Below are 20,015 nucleotides of genomic sequence, written 5' to 3'. Positions count from 1 at the left end.
CCCCTCCCCCGGAAGGCAAGTAAACAAGTGGACAATGGCCGTCCTTCCCGACCTGTGTATAAATGTTCCTAAAGGGCTCCATTACCCACAAACCATTTGAGTTCTCAATGACCATCAAACACATCCTCTGCGGACCTTTCAGGACCAACAGCATGTCGAGATGAGGCAGCTGTGGCACAAATGTACTTTCAGCCGTCGGCAGAGCTGCCTACTCAATTTCTACGCTACCCCCCCCCCCCCCTTTCCCCAGAAGACAAGTAAACAAATGGACAATGGCCGTCCTTCCCGACCTGTGTATAAATGTCCCTAAAGGGCTCCATTACCCACAAACCATTTGAGTTCTCAATGACCGTCAAACACGCCCTCTGCGGACCTTTCAGGACCAATGGCACGTCGAGATGAGGCAGCTGTGGCACAAATGTACTTTCAGCAATGAGGAATAACTCAAACATGTTTTTAAGGCGTACGAGAACAGCCCTACGGCCAGTACCCACTTTTGCCCAGAACTTCTTTAGAGCTTTCTGAAATTCGCTACAACCCTTCCAAGAAGTTACATGCGGGCACTGGCATTTAGGAGGTGAGCCTGGAGGCAGTATGCATTCAGTACTGGGCTGCCTGATGCCACATTTAACACAGCGTGCCGGTAGGCAACGATAATTAGATGTGGGTGATCAACTTGAAAACATTTATACTGGGTTGGTTCGTTGCAAGAGCCGTATTCCTACACCCACAATCCCATTGACAGCACAAAGCGAACTCCATAGACAGTATCAGATGTATCCCCCTTTGGTAGTATCACAGCATACACAGGTCATGGGTGGAGCTTTCCCTGCTTCTTATGCTTGAATTGGGATCTGTACCAGGTCGGGTTGACGGAAGAGATAGAGAAGATCCAAAGAAGAGCGGCGCGTTTCGTCACAGGGTTATTTGGTAAGCGTGATAGCGTTATGTAGATGTTTAGCAAACTCAAGTGGCACTCTCTGCAAGAAGGCGCTCTGGATCGCGGTGTAGCTTGCTGTCCAGGTTTCGAGAGGGCGCTTTTCTGGATGAGGTATCGAATACATTGCTTCCCGCTACTTATACCTCCCGAGGAGATCACGAATGTAAAATTAGAGACATTCGAGTGCGCACGGAGGCTTTCCGGCAGTCGTTCTTCCCGCGAACCATACGCGACTGGGACAGGAAAGGGAGGTAATGACAGTGGCACGTAAAGTGCCCTCCGCCACACACTGTTGGGTGGCTTGCTGGGTATAAATGTAGATGTAGATGTAGCGGGTGATCAAAAAGTTAGTATAAATTTCAAAACTGAATAAATCACGGAATAATGTAGATAGAGAGGTACAAATTGACACACATGCTTTGAATGACATGGGGTTTTATTAGAACCAAAAAAATACAAACGTTCACAAAATGTCCGACAGATGGCGCTTCATCTGATCAGAATAGCAATAATTACCATAACAAAGTAAGACAAAGCAACGATGATGTTCTTTACAGGAAATGCTCAATACGTTCACCATCATTCCTCAACAATAGCTGTAGTCGAGGAATAATGTTGTGAACAGCACTGTAAAGCATGTCCGGAGTTATGGTGAGGCATTGGCGTCGGATGTTGTCTTTCAGCATCCCTAGAAATGTCGGTCGATCACAATACACTTGCGACTTCAGGTAACCCCAAAGCCAATAATCGCACGGACTGAGGTCTGGGAACCTGGCAGGCCAAGCATGACGAAAGTGGCGGCTAAGCACACGATCATCACCAAACGACGAGCACAAGAGATCTTTCACGCGTCTAGCATTACTTTGCTGTTTTTTTTTTTTTTTTTTTGTTCTAATAAAACCCCATGTCATTCCAAGCATGTGTGTCAATTTTTACCTCTCTATCTACATTATTCCGTGGTTTATTAAGTTTTCAAATTTATACTGACTTTTTGATCACTCGGTACATCCTTCATGGTAAAGACTTGTTACTCACTTCCTCCACAGTAACTGAAAGTAGCAAATCTTTGACCACCACATTCATATCCCTGCTGGTGACATGCTGGTACGTGTTAAATGGTAACTGTCGATTCTTGCAAAAGTGAACACCTTCTGGTAATCCTTGAGGATGTCAAAACAGAATTTTACACCATCTCCCGAATACGCAGCTCGTAAAGCACGAGAAATCTGTTCCTTAAGGTCGCAGCATAGCTTAACATGGCTGGTACAGTTGTAAATCACTATGGGTGCTATCTTCGGCGCATTTGGGACCTACAGAGGTGGGAGTGGCAGGTCGGTGGTCTGTCTGTAGTGACAAGGTTCGGTTTCGCAGCTCGTTCCAATGCCTGAGCAGCACTATGGCGAAGGGCCTTCCTGCAGTGAATTGGTTGAAACCCGTCGTTAGTCACAGTGTCTGCAGCATTCCATAGAGTCCCATCTGGACTGATTGTCCTGTGAGGACACGTTGCTGTCGCTCCGTGGTTAGAGTGAGTGGACGATATTTCCTCAGAATCATCCTCTGTATCCTCCTGAAGCAGTTGTTTGATACGACGTATTTCTTCTAAAGCTTCTTTGCGATGACGTCGGTGTTGTTCGTACTTCTCCTCCCGATATTTAGCCTTTGTGTCTGGTACAGACGTGGCCTTTAGGCTTTCTTTCGCGGTGTCATGCTGTAGTTGCGGTACATTGTCGCCCAGTGAAGTGTCCGACGCGTGAGCCATGTCGTCATCAGATGGGGAACCGATAGCAGCCTGCAGTCGCCTTCACACGTCCGCCGACGCGTCCGTGAAAAACACAATTGCGTAGATGCATTACGTCCGCGAGCACCCGAAAAACACGATAACTAATGACGTACGCTTCGGTAAGAACACTTCGATATGATCGAAAAACACTTGGAGACTGCTAGTTCACTATGTCGGCTCTATAGCAAAAATTGGCGCGGAAACGCATGCGCATTGGCGGCCGTCACAGGAGCGTCCTCTATCGAAATCCGCGCCCTCTCCAAATACAGTTCCATCTGTGGCGCGCAGGCGCATGGTAAAGGTGAAACTACATGTCCGCCCTCTGTCGGAATGCGCTAAAAACAAAAGTCAGATGTCGCCAGATGTGTCATTATGAATAAAAAGCTTTCTCTCACAAGAAATTAGAGAGATCACAGGGTCCCAAGCCTTGTCCAGTTGAAAGCCGTCGTCACGAGTTATAAAATTTTGCGATAGACGTTTTTTCACAGATTCTTTAATTACTGAATCCCAAAAATATCTCGCCGGGCCAAATTTTTGTGGCAGAATAATCCATAGAGCATCCTGTGGTGACAAAATGCTCAGCGGACTGGCAGCCCACCCCCGCCCACATGCGGCAGAGGCATGAGCGTGGCGCTCTCGCTCACCACACCCTCCATGGACTGCGCATATCGCCTTACCTTTTGCCACACCGGTACGGAACTTGGCAAATCCCTGCCTTCGGCAGACTCAGATCGTCCTTTACCGAACCGAGTTGGGCACCAACCTTCACTAAACAGCTCCTTGTCTTCTTCATGTTGTGGGTGCTCACGTTTCTTCCTCCTTAGCGCGGCACTAATCTGATGTGGAGAGTAACCGTTATTGTTGAACACTGACTGCAGATGTTCTAGCACCTTTGTAAGGCTGTCTCCATCAGAAACAACAGGAGGGCGGTGCACCAACCTTCTAAGGATGCCAGTAGTTTGTGGAGGGTGATGGCAGCTCGTCACTTGCAGATAAAGGTCAGTATGTGTGGGATTACGGTAGATAGAATGCCCTAATGACCCATTCACTCTCCTAGTAACCAAGACGTGAAAAAAAAAACGATAAGTAACCATCCTTCCCTGTTCCACTGTAAACCGTATATTTTAGTGGATTGAATTCAGATGTTGGAAGAAGCGTGACAGGTCTTCATCAGGGGGCCTCATTACAAAAGTGTAATGTGGCACGACGTCAATATGATCCAGCTGCAAACCCGAATCCTCATAGAATATACAGTCGCCAGAAGACTCTCGGTTTAACTTCTGCCGAATCAAGTGCCCTTTCCTCAAAGTCTTCCATAAAAAAGTTTGCTACCAGAGAGGATAGAGGACTTCTCATAGCCAACACACACTGTCTGCTCAAAATATTCGTTGCTAAATAAAAAGTAAGTTGAGGAAAGGACATGACGAAAAAGTGCTGTTATATCGGCCGTGAACTTACTGCTGATGCGTGACAAAGAGTCCATAAGAGGAACCTTAGTAAAAAGTGAGATAACATCAAAGCTCACTAGTAAATCAGTTTCACTGAGTTGAAGTGACGTCAATCTTTTGATAAAGTCATCAATTCCCCACAAAAGGTCTCAGTAGAGTGTCGTCGAGATGTATCGTCAGATCGTAGGTGGGGGGCCTCAGTATCACTGACGATCGGCCGTAACGCTACCTCTTCTTTATGTATCTTCGGGAGACCATATGACCTGGCTGACACAGAACTATGAGGTCTTAATCTCTTGGCCACTTCTTGCGGAACAGAAGAAGAATTCAGCAGCGCTGAAGTTTTCCTTTCCACTTTCCCTGTGGGGTCTTTGTCAATCTTCCGATACATTGGTTCACTCAGCAAGTTATAAATCTTCTGTTCATAAACCTCACGTGGCAAGAACATGGTGACGTTTCCCTTATCCGATGGTAAAGACCACCGTGAGAAGACCTTCTCGTAGCTTTCGTAGTGCGGCCCTTCCTATGGCAGAAAATGGCTGGACGGTTTCCAGCCGAAATATTGTGGCAAGAAGTCAACATGATCCAGCTGCAGTCCCGAATCCTCATAGAAAATACAGCACACCGGGAAAACTTCAAGAACCAGATGTTCAAAATTCTCTGGAAAATAGGTGGAAGCTATAGAAACAGATAGATAATATAGAAGATGTACTAGAATCACGAAGTAAAAATGAGAATAGAAGATCAAGAACGAAGTGTTCGGATTAACCCTAGGACGCCTAAAGGGGAGGTTCGTTGAACCCACAATTTTTTTATGTCCCCTGCTTTTGCCCAAGTAACTTTCATACTACATATTCCCTTTGAGTAATTGTTTGTTGGCTATTTTATGAAACGTTAGTGTCAATATATTTTATAGAAAATTCCTGCTTTGAAAGAAAAAATAAATAAACTTATTATGGGTCCAACAAACCCCCCCCCCCCCCCTTAGGCTTCCATGCTATAGAAAATTTCCCTTAGTAGGATTTCGTATTTCTCATCTCTACAACAATGCAATTTAGTTTCTTGTTGGTTGATATTCTTGATATTCACAACAATCGGTTTACTTTCAGAGGAAATGATCGTTGATGTCAGTCAGCTGTTATTTATCTTGTAAACTTGCAGTGAGTTAGTGCAGTTCCCAACACGTAGGCCTCCAGTAACATTGGTGTCCTACACAGGAAAAACGAAACCAAGTAAAAACTTACTGATGTTGTCAACAATGCACCAAGATAAAGGCACTGTTGGAGGAGAGAAGAATAAAACCGAGATAAATGCATATTATAATTCCAATAAAGGTGGAATTGATACCATTGATCAAATGGCGCGTATGTACACCTTATGCTATCAATGCAACCACCATATTCATGCAGCAACATCCAAGATGGAATGAAAAGAAACACAACAAACGGAAACTTTATCTTCTGCAAGCTGGGATAGAACTAGTGAAATTGCAGGTAGAAGAAAGAAGTGCCAGTGCAAGAGGGTTATCTAACCAAATTGTTCAATCAATGGAGACTATTCTACAAAAGAAAATCAAAGAAGTGACAACAGAAGCACGTCAGTCTCCTGCAGGGAAAGGTCGGTGCCATATTTGTGTAAGAAAAGCTAAAACAAAGAAGCAGAAGTACAACAATCTAATTAAACCAAAACAGTATTGTGGACAGTGTCATAAACATGTGTGTACACACATTCAGAAAAAATTGTGAAGTGTGTCTCTTGCCTTGAAGTTGAGGACTCAGAGTAGTCTATTGTATATGAACACATCTGTATTTTGTATTGTAATATGTCAATTTTTTATTCACTCAATCCAATATTTATAACAATTAACTACATTTATAAACCGATGCCTTAGTTAAAATACGTAAACCATTTTGAAAGTTGTAATTTTTCGTCAGTAAACTTATTTAATACTTTAATATCTGTGGTCTCGCCGAACCCCCCCCCCCCCCCCCCCCGGTTAGGCATCCAAGTACAACAATCTAAGTAAATCAAAACAGTATTGTGCTTGGGCGTCCTAGGGTTAAAAAGGTTATAAGACAGGGCTTGAGTCTCTCGCCCCTACTGTTAGATCTATACATCCAAGAAGCAGTGAGGAAATAAAAGTTACGTTCTGGACTGAGGTTAAAATTCAGAGTGGAGGGGTATCAACATCAACATTGCTATCCTCAGTGAAAGGGAGGAAGAACTGCACGATCCTTTGAATAAAATGAAAGCACACAGTATGGGCTGAGAGTGAACTGAAGAAAGATGAAAGTTTTGTGGAGTGCCAGGAATGAGATTAGCGATAAATTTAATATCAAATAGGGAAGAATCCTGCAACACTGGAAGGAAAGTAACACAAGATGGACGAAGAAGGAGGACATTAAAAGCAGACTAGACACAGGCCAAGAAGCCATTCCTAGCGATAAGAGGTCTACTAGTAACAAACATAGGCTGTGGGAAAACCTGAATAGAAGAGAATCGAAGCGTCTGAGACGTGGTGTTACAGAAGACTGTTGAAAATTACATGGGCTGGTAAGGTGAGGTACGAGGTGATTCTACACACAATCGGCGAGTACAGGAACATGCAGAAAACATTGACAAGAAGAAGGGACAGGATGAAAGGACATTTGTTAAGACATTAGGGAATAACTTTCATAGTACTAGAGGGTGCTGTAGACGGTAAAAACTGTGGAGGCAGACAGAATGGAATACATCTAACAAATAATTGAGGACGTTTGGTGTTAAGTGCTATTCTGAGATGACGAGGTTGACGCAGGAGAGGAATTCGTGGCGGGTCACACCAAACCAGTAAGCAGACTGATACGAAAAAAAAAAAAAAATTCTTATTCCTCCTCGTTCCGTACACAGCAGTTGCAGTCCTAACCTATGCAATCACCAGCGGCTATTAAGTTCTGCTGCTGCGCTACTCCTAGCTGTGACTCGCTTTTTAAACACAAGAACGCTACAGTACTCACTGTTTACAACGGCCACTAACTCAAATTGAGTCGGCGGCCGTGGCGCTTTGGCGTCGTGAAAATACATTACAAAACCAGATGACGTTACTCTAAAATTTGCAAAATACGCAAACAGACAAATGAAAAGCGCTACCTACTTAACATAGGCAGATACACGTCACTTCGAAGAAGAAGCACGACATGAAATAACTAGAAACCAGGCACGTAACACAAACTAAGAAATGTCGCTGGCGTTGCTGATTGTTACTGCTCATGCCAAAGACTACAGCAATGGACCGTGAAATCAACACGTCAACTCTCGCAAAATACGCGAACATTTAGGGGAAAAACTATTCAACGCAGATAGGAAGCTGCTGTTCAGCTTTTCAAATAAGAACGAAAAAAAACCTACTACACTAAACGTTGTATACAAACTAGGCAAACAGAGGCAGATCGCTGGTCTGCTGGACTACCGGCACAAGCTACGAACTAAACAAACATTTTCATAAATTGTTGGTTTACAAAGGTTCCAGTTGCAGTGACGCATGTTTCGATAACTTAGATTTTGGCAACAGTACTTCAGGATGAAATAAATATTGGATTTTCACCTTACTTTTTGCTTCCCCCGCACGGGGGAAAATAAGTTTAGTTATAGTTCTTTTGTTACAAAAAAGGTATACTACACTACTGGCCATTAAAATTGCTACACCACGAAGATAACGTGCTACAGACGCGAAATTCAACCGACAGGAAGAAGATGCTGTGATATGCAAATGATTAACTTTTTAGAGCATTCACACAAGGTTGGCACCGGTGGCGACACCTACAACTTGCTGACATGAGGAAAGTTTCTAACCGATTTCTCGTAAACAAACAGCAGTTGACCGGCGTTGCCTGGTGAAACGTTGTTGTGATGCCTCGTGTAAGGAGGATAAATGCATACCATCACGTTTCCGACTTTGATAGAGGTCGGATTGTAGCCAATCGCGATTGCGGTTTATCGTATCGCGACATTGCTGCTAGCGTTGGTCGAGATCCAATGACTTTTGGCAGAATATCGAATCGGTGGGTTCAGGAGGGTAATACGGAACGCCGTGCTGGATCCCAACGGCCTCGTATCACTAGCAGTCGAGATGACAGGCATCTTATCCGCATGGCTGTAACGGATCGTGCAGCCACGTCTCGATCCCTAAGTCATCAGATGGGGACGTTTGCAAGACAACAACCATCTGCACGAACAGTTGGACGAAGTTTGCAGCAGCATGGACTATCAGCTCGGAGACCATGGCTGCGGTTACCCTTGACGCTGCATCACAGACAGGAGCGCCTGCGATGGTGTACTCAACGACGAACCTGGGTGCACGAATGGCAAAACATAAATTTTTCGGATGAATCCAGGTTCTGTTTACAGCATCATGATGGTCGCATCCGTGTTTGGCGACATAGCGGTGAACGCACATTGGAAGCGTGTATTCGTCATCGCCATACTGGCGTATCACTCGGCGTGATGGTATGGGGTGCCATTGGTTACACGTCTCGGTCACCTCTTGTTCGCATTGACGGCGCTTTGAACAGTGGACGCTACATTTCAGATGTGTTACGACCCGTGGCTCTACCCTTCATTCGATCCCTGTGAAACCCTGCATTTCAGCAGGATAATGCACGACCGCATGTTGCATGTCCTGTACGGGCCTTTCTGATACAGAAAATGTTCGACTGCTGCCCTGGCCAGCACAGTCTCCAGATCTCTCACCAACAGAAAATGTCTGGTCAATGGTGGCCGAGCAACTGGCTCGTCACAATAAGCCAGTCACTACTCTTGATGAACTGTGGTATCGTGTTGAAACTGCATGCGCAGCTGTACCTATTCATGCCATCCAAGCTCTGCGTCAATGCCCAGGCGTATCAATGCCGTTATTACGGCCAGAGGTGGTTGTTCTGGGTACTGATTTCTCAGGATCTATGCATCCAAATTGCGTGATATTATAATATACTTGTCCAATGAATACCCGTTTATCATCTGCATTTCTTCTTGGTGTAGCAATTTTAATGGCCAGTAGTGTAAATAAACTGCAGATAGAACCTAAGGATTCAAGTTTAATAAAAAGTGGACTTGACGGATTCGGCAACCCTATGCATTTATGTTTAACTACTATTTCTTTACTATGCAATTATTATTACACTAGAATTTATTATATCTGTAGAGGCTTGGAACACTATGGAATGACATGACCACTCAAGACGTTACCAGTGCAGAAGCCAAAGATCGCACAAGATGGACGGTAATGTACCAAAATGCAGACCCTGCTCTAAGTTGCGACAGGCACAGGATAGAAATTAACTAAATTTATCATATTTAGATTTGATTGGAGGTGATAATTTAGCTTCATTCAAAATATGACTAGCATATGCTCATGTAAGCCCCTTTTTTGTGAGTCATAGAATTTTTGCTGCATCCGACACCTCCACATACCTAAATCCGACCCTAGATGCGAAACATCCAACCTTCCTTCGTACGGATGCACACAGTCTGATGAAGAGCTGCTTCGCTAGTGATATTAATGGCGTATGTAAATGTTACTGGAAGCGGTTTATAGCTGAACGAATGCATGGTGAACGGATCTCAGTCTATCATTGACAAGGCGTTGATTTCAATAAATTTTTATTTTTGCTACGCGTTTCGTACTACCGTAAGTCGCGTCAGCTTTAATTACCAAATACTTTTGTTCAAACGACTTTTGCAAGTAGTAGAGGTGTGTGCACTTCATGCAAATAGTTGAACACTTATACCGTATCGTTACAGAATTCTTTATTTTGGACGATTTACAACCACTGGAATTTTCTTTACAGATAGGAAACGTTTATAGAGAGTCTGACCCTATAATTTCAACTCGAACGGAGTGGTACGTCTCTTGAAGATGATCCGCATGACAGACGTACCAAAATGGCAACTGGAGATGAGAACTCAAGAGACAGATCAGAATATGGTAAGAGACGATCGGCAATTAAACGTATACAATACAGTACAACGCAGAAGGTACCCGCATGGAATACGCTATATTTTACTTGAGGGATTGACTACAAGAAAGTTTTCAGCAAAATGAATGCCACATTTTTTGGATGCTTACCACAAGGAAATGCACAAATGAATTTCCCAAATATATTCGCAGGGACTCCAAATTATTTTGTGTAACAATTTGTTACTGTGGATGAGATGTTCTTCACCACTTCAGAGACGAAACATCAATCAAAGAAATTAATCGAAGCAGGTGAGCCTGAACCAAAAAATGGCGAAGTCGATTTCATTCTCTGGGAATGCTATGGCCATCGTTCTCCAGGAAATAAACGTGATTCATTTTGTTAATTATTTCGCAAAAAAGACAAAACAGTATCCGGAGAATAGGATACTGTGCAAGTCATTTTACGCAGCTAGATAAAAATATAGGGCTGGACTGCAAAAACAAAATTTGAATCAAAATCTTTCATAAAAAAAATTGAAGGTGTCTACAAAGGTGTTGTGTCAGTCGGAAAACAGCACGCACAAATTGTTGGGACAAACACTGAGTTCGCAATAATGGACATCCTTTGACTTTTATTTACAACATGCAGATACGTCTGTAGGTGTCGTTGACAAATGTTTTGAGTCAAATGGTTACTGAGGCCATAGATGGGAATTTCACAGAACTTCAAAGAGTCACACATTTAGAGCCGATTCTACTAATCGGAAAACGTAGGAAAAAAGCTCTTCGACATAAAAAAATTTGACAGAGTACTGAAAGGCCTAGTCGAAACAAACGCACCTATATTAGACGATAGTCCCTCAGAATAATTGGCGACTTTGGGAAATACAGACATGCTGAAACCTTTCCATTTAATATGTGAGGTACATGACCAGGCAGCCGGCCGCGGTGGTCTAGCGGTTCTAGGCGCTCAGTCCGGAACCGCGCGACTGCTACGGTCGCAGGTTCGAATCCTGCCTCGGGCATGGATGTGTGTGATGTCCTTAGGTTAGTTAGGTTTAAGTAGTTCTAAGTTCTAGGGGACTGATGACCACAGATGTTAAGTCTCATAGTGCTCAGAGCCATTTGAACCATTTGAACATGACCAGGCGAAACCCTCTCAAACTTCAGGAATACTATAATCATTCCAATTCTACAGGCAGATACTGACAGGTGTGAGTACTTCCGAACCATCAGTTTAACAAGTAAAGTCCATCAGTTTAACAAGTAAAGTAGTAACACGAATCATTTATGGATGAATGGAAATGGTGAAAGTTGAGCTTGGGAAGAATCAGTGTGGTTCCAGAGATATACAGGAACACACGGGGCTATATTGACCGTACGACTTTTCTTCGACAATAGGTTATGGAAACGCAAACGTATGTTTGTAACTACTGTAGATTTAGAAAAAGGTTTAGACAATTTCTACTGGAATACATTTTAAAATTCTAAAAGTAGCAACGATAGAGGGAGCGAAAGGCTATCTACGGCTTGTACAGGAACCAGGCGGCACTTATAAGGACTGAAGGACATGAATGGAAAGCGAAAGCTGAGAAGAGAGTGTGAGACGGGGTTGAAGAGTTGAAGGAGTTGAAAGGGAAGTGGTAGCTGAGAAGGGAGTGTGAGTCAGGCTTATAGCCTATCCCCCAAGATAAGCGAGCAATTTGGGATACTAAAGAGAAACTTGAAATGGTACTAACGTTCAGGGGGACTTAATAATAACTATGACGTTAAAAAACTTTGAAGTGAATGGATGCCTTTGTAATTGTAGACTGTGAAATTTACTTGAAAGTAACTGATAGTGCCTTGGAAAGAGGTTATAAGATGAACAACAATAAAAGTAGAGTACGTGCAATGGAGTGTACTTAAATTAAGTCAGGCGGTATTGAGGGGATTAAGATTGGGACATCAGACACTGAAAGTGTTATATAGAAAGCTTTTTGGGAGCAATGTAATTGCTGATAGGTGCAGTAGAGAGGATACAAAGCGCAGACTGCCTGCAGCATGAAAATCATTTCTGAGAAAGAGAAAATTGCTGACACAGAATACAAATTTACAAGCTGAGAAATCTTTTTCGAAGCTATCTGGAGTTAAACATTACATGGTCTCAAACATCAGTGCCTCTTACAGTCCAGCTCTCGGGGAACTGTACAACAGAAACCACCTGTAAATGTGAACCTAAGGAAACATAAAACAAAAAATAACAAAGCCCCAGGACAAGATTAAATCGATCTAGAGCAGTTTAAAATTGCGCAAGCAAGCCGTTTATAGACACTTCTGAAAAATTATCTGTTCAGGGATAATATACCTGGGAGCTGGGTTAAATCAATTGTGATTACTACCTTCAAAAAAGGAGACTGAAAACTCGTGATAACTACCGAGGAATAAGCTTACTGAACTCGACAACACCATCAAAAATGGGTGTGGAACAAAACGCCCTTTGCAAAGGAAAATCATGCTGTGATGGCTATTTTTCATTGAAACTACTAACAGAACAACGCAGAGAATTTAATCTAGAAACACATATTGCCTTGGTCGGCTTCAGAAAACGCTTCTGATAAAGTCGACAAAAGTAAATTATTACAGATTCTGAAATAAATTATTACAGATTCTGGCAGGTGATCATATACTCCGGCAATTTATCGAAAATACGTACAAAAATTACTGAACAAATTTAATCTGTGTCAAGAAACATGGCAAATAGTCAGAGTATGTTAGAACCATACTGGGGTACCACCGGGCTGCAGCTTTTTTTCACTACCGTTTATTATTTTTATGAATAAAATCATTCAAGAGTGGAAACGTTTATAGAGAGTCTGACCCTATAATTTCAACTCGAACGGAGTGGTACGTCTCTTGAAGATGATCCGCATGACAGACGTACCAAAATGGCAACTTGAGATGAGAACTCAAGAGACAGATCAGAATATGGTAAGAGACGATCGGCAATTAAACGTGTATAATACAGTACAACGCAGAAGGTACCCGCATGGAATACGCTATATTTTACTTGAGGGATTGACTACAAGAAAGTTTTCAGCAAAATGAATGCCCCATTTTTTGGATGCTTACCACAAGGAAATGCACAAATGAATTTCCCAAATATATTCGCAGGGACTCCAAATTATTTTGTGTAACGATTTGTTACTGTGGATGAGATGTTCTTCACCACTTCAGAAACGAAACATCAATCAAAGAAATTAATAGAAGCAGGTGAGCCTGAACCAAAAAATGGCGAAGTCGATGTCATTCTCTGGGAATGCTATGGCCATCGTTCTCCAGGAAATAAACGTGATTCATTTTGTTAATTATTTCGCAAAAAAGACAAAACAGTATTCGGAGAATAGGATACGGTGCAAGTCATTTTACGCAGCTAGATAAAAATATAGGGCTGGACTGCAAAAACAAAATTTGAATCAAAATCTTTCATAAAGAAAATTGCAGGTGTCTACAAAGGTGCTGTGTCAGTCGGAAAACGAAGCACGCACGAATTGTTGGGACAAACACAGAGTTCGCAATAATGGACATCCTTTGACTCTTGACTCCAAGAGTGGAGACAAATGCAGCACGGCTTCACGAATGAAAAGAAACACTTTGATTTTTGCAGCTTATTCAGCTTTTGTAGCATCTTCAGAGGATGACTTGCTGCTCCCTGTACACAGTTGTCAGATTATATCTGTGAAATACAGCATGGACATCAACACCGGAAAAACAAATTATGGCATTTTGTGAAAAATACCCAACACAAAGTACGAAATGTTGGAAAAATAAAATTCTAGAACGAGTGAATATTATCCTTTCTGGAAGACAGGGACCTAGCCGAAAAAGCCACTAGTTATACAAAAGCAATGGGAGCCATTACTAACATATTAAAAACCTTCCGTAGTTCAAAAGCACTCCAGAATACGCCTTTGTAAAACGTTAGCAAGCCCTGCGCTGTGCTGTGGTAGCGAAACGTGGACAATGAAGGCAAAAGGCGCGATAAGTCTAACAGCCTGTGAAATCAAAATTCTTGAGACGAACAGCTGGTGACATCAAACGGGATGTAGATGTGTTAAAGGAATTTCATCCATCACACTTTATACACGGAACTATCGAAATGACTGGAGACAAGATGTACAACGAATGAGCTCTAAGAGGATCCCAAAATCCATGCTACACTAACACCGCAACGCTGTATGATCGCTAGGTCGACCACTGGAAAGATGGCAATAAAACTTCTCGACGACTCCCTAAGAGGCCAAGAGGCCCAACACTGGGTAAAAAATTTTCCATCGGTTCTCACATTGTGTGGAACAATATCCATTAAAAATATTAGTAGTTCGCATCATAGGAGATTTACCATATAGTTTTATATCCATGCATCGTCCTTTTTCTATATCAACTGCGGATTTAAAGTGTAATTTATGGAACAAGTATGTACAGCATCTCCCCCTCTTTCACGCATAGCCTTTCGGCGCGCTAGCCTAATTTTCTCTAGCGCTGAGTTTTCGGATACCACGGCCAATGCAGTTTTCCTCATGGCTGCTCGTATAGGGCTCTAGCTAGTTCAATGTTCCATATGGCCATGCCCGCACCGTCCCCAGATGATATTACGGTGCAATTTTGTTGGTGCTTAAGTACGTTTTCACTCGCTTTCAATAGCTTATTTTATTCTCTCTGCACCAAACACTCGCTGGATTTTGTTTTAGGGATACACCCTTTGACAAACGCTTCTAGCGAGTTTTAATTTACCAATGGCGAGAAAGGCTTCAATGAGGCGTAATATAACGTTGTAAACGCAGTGTGCAGAACTATTCTACTCCATGTAGAAGTATTTGCAACGCCAGTGTAAAAAGAAAACCCGTAAAATACTTCCTTTCTAATCCCTGTTTAGATGAATGCCGGACATTTGCCACGCCGGACATTTACCACGCCGGACATTTGCCACACTCGCCCCTTCGCCAGGTAGCGATCCCTCAGGTAAGGGACGCCCTTCCTTGTACTACTTCTGTCCGCTTTCAAACCGCCGTCTCCACATCTTACTCGATACAGCCAGTACGTATGGGACCTTCTTTTTCGACGTCTTGGCCAAATACAGAGCTTCTTTTCCGAAATCGAAATATTTATAACTTTTCGGAAACGAAAGCAATACCGACGATTATGTCAGTATGTAATTACTTCTACCAAGTATAAATATAGGTTCCTCTGTCTGTAGGGTAGCTTCCTTCACGTTTACCGATTGCGATAGAAACAGTGCGTCGGCATGGGAGCAACAAGAAAGGAACGATGTAAAGAGAATGCGAATGTACACTAATCATTTCTTTTTTATCACTGTATTTGTCCCTACTTTAATTACAACTGCATGCCCAAAAGACAATAAGGAAAGAAGAAATGGGAATGGGAATGTTTGAAAAGAAGAACGACATACTCCATATTAATTTACTCTCTAAAATCCGATATCCCTTGCGGCGAAACATTAGTTAATAATGTGTAGAGGGACAATGTTCAAAACATGACTGAAAATATGTTCACTAAATAGAGATAAGAAAATCTATGATTGACATGTCATCTAAAGTCGACGTACAATTTTAAAATGTTAGAAATAAGGAAATGAAGTAATACAGAATGCTATGCTTGTAACGTACGTTGCTGTTCTACATTGTATAGCTCTGGTATTTACAGGGTCACAGAGAAAGCATCCTAGGTTTTGGAAGGAAAAGCCGTAATTGTAGTGATCTGCACTAAAACAGAAACAAGACGCACAACTTAAGGAAAAATAATGTCATGTGTGTTTCAGCTCACAAGCGACATTGAAGCAAATAGTTCCTGTTACTTAGTATGGGTTGGTTCAAATGGCTCTGAGCACTATGGGACTTAACATCTTAGGTCATCTGTCCCCTAGAACTTAGAACTGCTTAAACCTAACTAACCTAAGGACATCACACACATCCATGCCCGAGGCAGGATTCGAACCTGCGACCGTAACAGTCCCGCGGTTCCGGACTGCAGTGTCTAGAACCGCACAGCCACTGATGCCGGCTTAGTATGGGCAGAGGTTCTATTCGACAACCGGAATAAATTAATAACTGGCTCCTTTTACCGACCCCCGGCCTTAGATGAAACAGTTGCTGAACAGTTCAAAGAAAACTTGAGTCTCATCACAAATAGTTACGCTACTCATACAATTATAGTTCGCAGTGACTTCAATCTACCTTCCGTATGTTGACAAAAATACATTTTCAGACCCTAATGTAGATAGAAATCAACTTGCCTAGTTGTTCTAAATACTTTTTTTTACTTTTTTGAACAATTAGTTCACGAGGCCATTCAAATTGTAAATAGTTACGAAAACACACTTGACCCCTTAGCCACAAATAATCCTGACCATCACGACGGATACAGGGATTAGTGAACACACAGTCGAGCGAGGCTCAATTCCGTAAAAAAGAAATTCACCAAAACTAAAAATTCGGTTGACATCTTTCTAAGAGACAGTCTCCAATCCTTCCAAACTATGTAAGTAAAGACCATATGTGGCTTAAGTTCAAAGAAATAGTATTACTGAGGCTCGAAATTTGGTGCGGATTTCAATGCGAGATGCATTTAATAGTTTCCACGACGAAAGTCTCTCTAAAAATGTGGCAGAAAATCCAAAGAGATTCTGCTCCTATGTTAAGTAAACCAGCGGAAAGACTCAGTCAAGTACCCTTACTGCGCGACAGCGATGAGGAGGAGGAGGAGGAGGGGGAGACAAGGGACCCAACCCTTCCGAGCAGGTAAAATCGTGGCAAATGTCCGCACACCGTTTTGATCACCTAAGAATGGGCCTAAACTGGCGTGAAATCGGTTGTGATTTTAATAACTTTTCTAGAGCCAGAGAGGTGTTTTTTGCCGTCATATAAACACTGGAAAGAAGAAAGAGACATTACACGAAACGTGGACGATAAGCAGTGTAGACAAAAAGAGGCTAGAACTTTGGAAATGTGATTCTACAGAACACTGCTGAAGATTAGATGACTAGATCGATAAATTAGTTAAGGGTACTGGATCGAAACTGGGGAGAAAGGAATTCGCGGCACTATTTGACTAAAAGAAAAGATCGATTGATAAGATACGGCGTGAATCATCAAAGGAATCATCACTTTGTTTGTGGTCGGAACTGCGAAGGGTAAAAACTGTAGAGGGAGAGCGAGGCTTCACTAGCGCAAGCAGGTTCGAGTTGAAGCAGGTTGCTGCAGCTTTACGAAGAGATGAAGAGGCTTGCACAGGAAAGACTAGCATGGAAGGCTGCACCAAACCGGTCTTGTGACGGAAGAAGGCACGATAACTTCGACAAATAAACGTCGCTCACTTTAAGGCTTGGAAACACTCGACCTTGCCCTCGTAATAACACGTTAATCATTTGTCCGGCAAGCTGCTCGTGTCTTCCAGCGATCCACCTTGCAGCGAAAGCTGCTCAGTGTCTGCTAACGATCCCCGCGTGCTACGTGGCTGTACGTGAAAATTTCGAACGGTAAATATGACGACCACTGGCCCTATTGACGTCATTGTTGGCACGTTGTGACGCACTGAGCTGCTAGCGCTGCGCCGACTCGCGGTACTTACTACGGTGAAGGAGACAGTGTGAAGTCGGAAGAGCGCAGGCTCACGAAGCGGTCTCGACGGCGGCCAGCGCGCGACTGACGCGCGGCCCTCGGCGGCCTGCCTCGGTATTTTACGTGGGGGGAGCCCCGCTGTTCCTTTTGCGGCGGAGGAAGCCGTGACATCACCTGCCGCCGCGAGTTGTGTTGACTCTCAAGGCCGGCGATGATGAGCGGCTGGAGACCAGCTACGCTGTCGCGTCCCGACACTGGCTGCAACTGTGCAGCACGTCGGCGGAGCTCCACCAACGGTGTCCTCAAGCAGGGTTGCGAACTGTATCATCATCATCATCGGTGTTCTGCCAAAAGGCAGGTTTTCACACGGTAGTTCTCCAGGCTGTCTGGTCTTCTGCCGTCCTCTTCAGGTCTGCATAATTTCCTCTTCCCTTTATGTCGTCTATCATCTTGTATCTCCTTCGTCTCAGTCTTCTCCCACAAACCATACCTTCCAAAGCATCTGCTAGCAAGCACTCCCTTCTCAATGAATGTCCCAACCAGTTCTTTTTCCTTTCTCTTAGAACGTTCAGCAGACATCTTATCTCACCAACCCTTTCCAATACTCTTTCATTACTCATTCTTTCCATCCAGCTTATTCTCTCCATTCTCCTCCACACCCACATCTCAAATGCTTCTAACCTTTTTTCATCCTCTCGTCTCAGCGTCCATGTTTCTGCCCCATATAGTGCCACACTCCAGACAAAACATTTGCCAAGCCTTTTCCTTAGTCCTTTATCTAATTTGCCACATAAGAGTCTCCTCTTTCTGTTGAACGCCTCCTTCGCTATGGCAATTCGAGTTTTCACCTCCTGGTGGCATCCCAAGTCTTCAGTTATTGTGCTTCCAAGATAGTTAAATGCACTTACTTGGCTAATGGTAGATTGTCCTATTTTAATATTGGACAGTCTGCGTCTTGTACTGATGACCATACTATAGGGGGCGCATTAAAAGTCCCCCACCCCCTCCCTCCTCTTTGAATGCAATTGCAATATTTCAACATCTGAAATAGAGTGAACAGCTACAACAACACACAGTTTTATTCAGTAATCGATTGTTAGCATTCTTCTGACAGCATTTCAGTTTATTTTGTCAGTGAAGTTAGACGTTATTCTTTGCGGTCTACAAAATGACTCTCTAGATAGACGGTAGAATTGGAATTATGGAAGTATACAGGGCGGTCCATTGATAGTGACCGGGCCAAATATCTCACGAAATAAGCATCAATCGAAAAAACTGCAAAGAACGAAACTCGTCTAGCTTGAAGGGGGAAAACAGATGACGCTGTGGTTGGCCCGTTAGATGGCGCTGCCATAGGTCAAACGGATATCAACTGCATTTTTTTTAAAAGGAACCCCCATTTTTTATTACATATTCGTGTAGTACTTAAAGAAATAGGGATGTTTTAGTTGGACCACTTTTTTCGCTTTGCGATAGATGGCGCTGTAATAGTCACAAAAGTTTAAGTACGTGGTATCAAGTAACATTTCGCCAATGCGGACGGTATTTGATTCGTGATACATTACCCGTGTTAAAATGGACTGTTCACCAATTGCGGAAAAGGTCGATATCGTGTTGATGTATGGCTATTGTGATCAAAATGCCCAACGGGCGTGTGCTATGTATGCTGCTCGGTTTCCTGGACGACATCATCCAAGTGCCCGGACGGTTCGCCGGATAGTTTCATTATTTAAGGAAACAGGAAGTGTTCAGTCACATGTGAAACGTGAACCACGACCTGCAACAAATTATGATGCCCAAGAAGGTGTTTTAGCTGCTGTCGCGGCTAATCCGAACATTAGTAGCAGACAAATTGCGCGAGAATCGGGAATCTCAAAAACGTCGGTGTCGAGAATGCTACATCAACATCGATTGCATCCGTACCAATTATGCACCAGGAATTGCATGGCGACGACTTTGAACGTCGTGTACAGTTCTGCCACTGGGCACAACAGAAATTACGGGACGATGACAGATTTTTTGCGCGCGTTCTATTTATCGACGAAGCGCCATTCACCAACAACGGTAACGTAAACCGGCATAATATGATCATCTTGTGGTGCATAATATGCACTACTGGGCAACGGAAAATCCACAAGGGCTGCGACAAGTGGAACATCAGCGTCCTTGACGGGTTAATGTATGGTGCGGCATTATGGGACGAAGGATAATTGGCCCCCATTTTATCGATGGCAATCTAAATGGTGCAATGTATGTTGATTTCCTACGTAATGTTCTACCGATGTTACTACAAGAT

At 43.1% G+C, this 20,015-nt stretch overlaps 1 protein-coding gene across 3 annotated transcripts in view; it reads right to left on the bottom strand.

Annotated features, from left to right (window-relative positions):
• LOC126235741 (leukocyte elastase inhibitor-like) overlaps window positions 1-17,848 on the bottom strand; it is a 227,039-nt gene extending 209,191 nt beyond the window's left edge. For 2 of the 3 annotated variants that reach the window (XM_049944524.1, XM_049944526.1), the window contains exon 1: window positions 17,730-17,848. The gene's annotated coding sequence lies outside the window, so the exon portion shown is untranslated. The remainder of the gene's footprint in view (window positions 1-17,729) is intronic. The other variant, XM_049944525.1, reaches the window with a different exon arrangement.
• Window positions 17,849-20,015: the final 2,167 nt, after the last annotated feature.

This window comes from Schistocerca nitens, chromosome 2, assembly GCF_023898315.1.
Source record: "Schistocerca nitens isolate TAMUIC-IGC-003100 chromosome 2, iqSchNite1.1, whole genome shotgun sequence".
Taxonomy (NCBI): domain Eukaryota; kingdom Metazoa; phylum Arthropoda; class Insecta; order Orthoptera; family Acrididae; genus Schistocerca; species Schistocerca nitens.
This window is presented reverse-complemented; position numbering and strand designations above follow the sequence as displayed.